The sequence below is a fragment of the Chanos chanos genome, chromosome 2 (genome assembly GCF_902362185.1).
Source record: "Chanos chanos chromosome 2, fChaCha1.1, whole genome shotgun sequence".
NCBI classification, from domain to species: Eukaryota; Metazoa; Chordata; class Actinopteri; order Gonorynchiformes; family Chanidae; genus Chanos; species Chanos chanos.
Window position 1 is genome coordinate 7083011 of NC_044496.1, and position 5257 is coordinate 7088267.

Below are 5257 nucleotides of genomic sequence, written 5' to 3' on the forward strand. Positions count from 1 at the left end.
AAAACAGCGATATTTGTCAGTTGTCCGTTACAAAGCAGGCAGCGCTCGATACATCCAACAACGACAGAGAGCAGCACAAGCTTTGATCCCCTCCAAGCTCTTCCTCTCGTCTACCCTCCAAACGCAGAGGAGGCGGTTACCAAAACCCGCACTTCAACCACTGAAGGAACAAGATTGACACCTCGCCCGAGATTAGACGACTCACAGGGAGTCCCTCTGTTTTATTGGACCAAGGCGGCACATGAAAGTGAGCCGAGATTCTTTTGGAGTCTCCAAATATAAAGAGCGGCCCCCCGTACCATATTCAGTAAACCAATAGCACCCAGCGGAGCGCACACCAGCTGAAAAACTTTTGTGTGTGTGTGTCATCCGCGTAAAATAACGTCAAAGTTCCGCGAATATCATATAGGTAATAATGTATCTTGGACGGAAACGATTCATTTGCCTTTGAAGAAATCTTATGTCATTTACTTTTTCACTTAACGCTGATGTTGTTGTTTTATATCGGCTCAGCTGCAATGTCTCCTGAGTGATGGGACAATGCATAAAACAATTAGCACTGCTTCTACACGTCATCAGCCTCTGATTTGCTGTGTGTGTCTGTGTACACACACACAGTGTGTGTGTGTGTGTATGTAACATGTTGTTGGAGCAGTTACTGAAAAACAGAAGAATTTCTCTCAAATACCACACAACCAAGTTTTAACCGTCCTTGAATGAATCCTTACATTACAGGTTAGTAAGCTTTGTGTACGGCTGGACAGACATGAGTAGAGTCCTTATCCTTCCACTGCAGCTTCAGTGTGTCCCTTGCCCACCTTTCCTTCTTGCTCACTGAGCCCAAGGACCTGCCCTGGAGTCACAGATAACATCACTGGCGCTGTGACAGGGAGAAAAAGAGAAAGAGAAGAAACGAATGCGAATGCCAAGTTGTCTTGCCTTAGCACAGGTTACTCCTGTCTGTCAGATGTCCGACTTGAAAGTTAGCAGGTCCTCTCCTTCTCTCTCTCTCTCTCTCTCTTTCTCTCTCCCTGTTTTCTGGGGTGTCCTCTGCTGTCTATAATTCAACACAGCTCTATCTTAAAACCTCTATAGGAATCAGCCCACCCATGCAGGCTGAACAGAAAAACAGTAACACCACACAGCTAATGGACACTTAGAAATATATAGAAGGAAAAAGTGTCATGAGTCTATTCATTTATGTTGAACTCGGTAATAACAGTCAACAAGGAACTGTGTTGGTCAAATAGCAACATGTATCTGTTTTACGGGATATTTGAGAGGACTATGTGTTATAACAGGGGACACAGAGGGGATGAAAATTTGTAACGGAGGAACTCTAAGAGTCTCTCTGTTCAGCTCCGCAGCAGTTTCAACATCCTGATTCCATCATCGCAGCCTGTAGCGTAGAAACCAGGCTTCGATTTGAGCGAGGCAGCCTCAGACACACAGATGAATGTGTTATTATGGCTGCCAGGCCGGGACAGAGAAGAGGGAAGGGGGGGGCAGAGAGAATGGAAGAGAGACAGAGACTGAGAGGAAGCGAGAGAGAGAGAGAGAGAATGGAGGAAAGAAAGAGACTGAGAGGAAGAGAGAGAGAGAGAGAGAGAGAGAGAGAGAGAGAGCATGTTTCTGTCCCTCTGACATACTTCCTGAGCTTTGAAGAGGCCAGTGAAGAGATGACTCCGCTGGCCCTGTTTCCCAGGATCCCTTTTGAAGCCTGGGAGACGAGGGGGAGTAGGAAGAGGTGATGGTGGTGGAGACGGGAGGGTGGTTTGTTCATCAGAATTCCATCGAATGGATCATCAGTTGTTTTCACTTTGTGCCAACACATACTACACACACACACACACACACACTCCTGAGTTGCATCTGAGATCTAAAAAAACACATCCAACAGAGAGTACCTGTCCCAATGTGCTTTCTGTGATTGAAAAGCAAATCATCACAACTTCTATACTGAAATGTACTGAAATGTTTATGTGCATTATGTCTTACACACATAAGCAATGCTTACAAGGCTGTCAAACTACCAAAGCATCATTTTTAATCTTCCACAACTGATAGAAGACAGACAGCCTCCCTGCGACTCAACTTCCGTAATGACTTCCTGGTGCACCTGTCTTGGTGGCCCGTCTTTCAGAGTTCCATTCCACTGGAAAATTCGGAAGTCTCCATGGAAACGGAATAATGGGGTACATTCAGTCTGACTGGATCGGGGTGTCTAATGGTTAGTGTTTATGTCCCTGTAACAATGTTGTTCGACTGCCCACAGAGAACACTGGAGAGAGAGAGAGAGAGAGAGAGAGAGAGAGAGAGAGAAAGAGGGAGGAGGGGCAATGTATAGAAGAGGAAAAGAAAAGCAGGCAGCTGCTGGACGCTCAGAAGCACAGACATGTGACTGTTGCCTTTTTTTTTTTTTTTTTCTGGGAGGACAAAAGAAGAGTGGATGTCGTGAAGGGCAGAGGACAATTGTGAGTGAGGGGACATTGCTGATGCCTGTGGCACTCATATCATAGCTTTTTCTGGTGTCTCAGCGGGGCAATGTGTCAGTGGAAGGGGACTGCGCGGGGTGGAGGGGTGGGCGTAGGGTGAAGCCTGGCGCACGAACATGCACACACATAGAGGGGGGTGTAAAGTCGAATCACCACGCCAACAGTGCGATGTCACACTGCACTAATTTAAAAAGTGTAACAGTAGATGTCACAATGACCGACAGAAATCATGAGAATGAACGCAAAAATGATTCTAATGTGCAGCCATGTTATTGTGATTCTAATTCGTGAAATAATTTGTTCTCAGAAAGAGGCAGTAGATAGGTACAGTACCACCAAACATGAGTTCAGTCCCACACTGATGATTTTTAGATTGTAATAAATCTAATTGTAATTAGATTTACAGGATGATCTGGGGGATTAAAATGTGCTATGACTGTTTTCTTTTTTTTTCTTTTTTTAACTTCCCCTCCCTTTAACGAAGGAAAGAGGCAGAGAACTTTGTGTAAGTAAGCAAAATTAAAAATGACAGTGTTGCAAACCGTAATATATGCAATACTTTAGAAGTGGGAGAATGTTCCGGATGGGGGGGTGGGGGGGCCTTTCTTTTTTAACGACGTGTTGTAATTAGCTGCTGATCCAGTTTTTTATGTTATTGGCTTCTAGAGTTAAAGGGAGGAAAACACGGGTGTCTCACTTAAGAATTCCTTTTTATCTGATAGTACAGACATGTAATGGAGCCTAAAGCTTAACATGTTGTTATTTATCTCTGTAAGCTCAATTTCATTATGATAAAAGAGACAGAAACACGCAAATTTCATACTCGACCGTTTTTGTTTAACTGTAACGTGGCTCCATTGAGATTTCACAAGTTAAAGTGAAGAAATTAATTCCACCCCCCCACCCCCACCCCCCAAGTTAAAACCCAGAGCACACCATCCAAATTTGGCGTTATAATCAATACTTTCTGCTCGCGTACCTCTCTTTGCTATCTGCAACCGCCACTGGCTCCTGTTTGAAGCAGTGGGGGTGTAGGCCCATCCAGAAGGAGGACACAATTAGTGCATTGAGCCGAAAACAGTGGGGAACCCCCTTTGATGTGGGGATCAAATGAAGGAGCTGTGTGTTTTTGTCCAAAATGACAGGCTTGCCAGGTTTACTAATGGGTAGCTAATAGAAAGGGAGCTTTATGATGCTCATTCATTACGTGGCCTGTCATGGCTCAGGAGAAAGGAGAGATGCAGAGGAAAAGGAAGAGAAAGCACAGGATTGGGGTTCTATAGAGGAACAGGGAAGAAGGAGGGAGAGAGAGAGAGAGAGAGTGAGGGAGAGTGAGAGAGAGAGAGGGAGAGAGAGAGGGGAGGGGCAAAGGTGAGAGAGGGAGGCTGTGTAAAAGGCGAACTCTGAAAAGGAAGAGAGTTGGGATGAAGAGAAATGAAAGATAGAGGAGAGAATAAGGGAGAGCAGTGAAGCAGTGAACGGGACAGGCAGTTTTTGGGAGTGTCTAAGGAGGTAAAGTGAAGATGTGGGCAGAACCAGAGAGAGAGAGAGAGAGAGAGAGAGAGAGAGAGAGCAACAGAGAACAAGAGAAAGAGAAGGAGGGAGAGAGAGAGAGAAAGAGAGAGAGAGAGAGAGGGAGAGAGAGAGAGAGAAAGCAATAGAGACAGTAAGGGAGAGATTGTGCACAAGACAAGAAAAAGAAAGTGCAGTCTCAAGGAAGAGAGAGCATGAGAGAACGGAAGGAGAAAAGAGAGTGAAAAAAAAAAGGAGGGGGGAAGAGAAGAGATAAAATAATCCTTTCCTAAGATAAGAGAAGCCACCAAGACAGGAGCTTCAAAGTCAGTGAAAGAATCTCACGGGAGTGCGCCATAAACCTTTTCCACATCTTCAGAGAGAAACACAGTCCCCGATCCAAACAGCGGCAGGCTCTCGGCGCCCAGAGCGCCACAGGAAGCCCCGGACCCACGCCCCCTAGGGTGGCACGCACACTTCCAAGCCGTTCTTCCTTTTGAACCGGCCAGGCCCCACATAGAGAAACCCTGCAGATCAGCACACGGGGTATAAATGTGAATGGATAATGAGCTGAGAGCCCAAAAAAAAACACACACACACACACACACGCAAAAAAAAAAAAAACAGAGAGGTATGATCTAAAAGCCTCTGGCAAAAAAGGATATATTATTATTATCATCATTGTTATTAATAATAATAATAATGATAATAATAATAATAATAATAAACACAATAATAGTAATAATAATAATAATAACTGTCAACCTCATCATTATCATTATCATCATCATCATCATCTTTTTTTTTTCTCTCTAAACCTTACCTCAAACCCTCTCATCTCAGATTAACTGTGTCTGAACATCTTAGTCAGATGCTGTAAACAGTCTGTGATAAATGAACAAGAGGTAGACATGACCCTGTTCTGTCCTACAGCTCAATCTTTTCATTGCATATAGATTGAAATGAGTGATATATGTATATGTGTGTGTGTATATATATATATATGTGTGTGTGTTCTTCTCCTTTCCTCCCTCTGACTCTCAGGTTCAGCCTTGCATTGCAGCCTGCTTAGCTGACATTGCCTCCCGGATGTCCGCTAACCACCTCAAACTCAACCTTGAGAAAACGGAGCTTCTGTTTTTTCCTGCTAAGAACTCCCAAACGATCGACACTGCAATCACCATCGAGGGATCTGTGGTGTTCCCCACCACAGCAGCCAAAAAACTTGGCGTGACCCTTGACAACCAGCT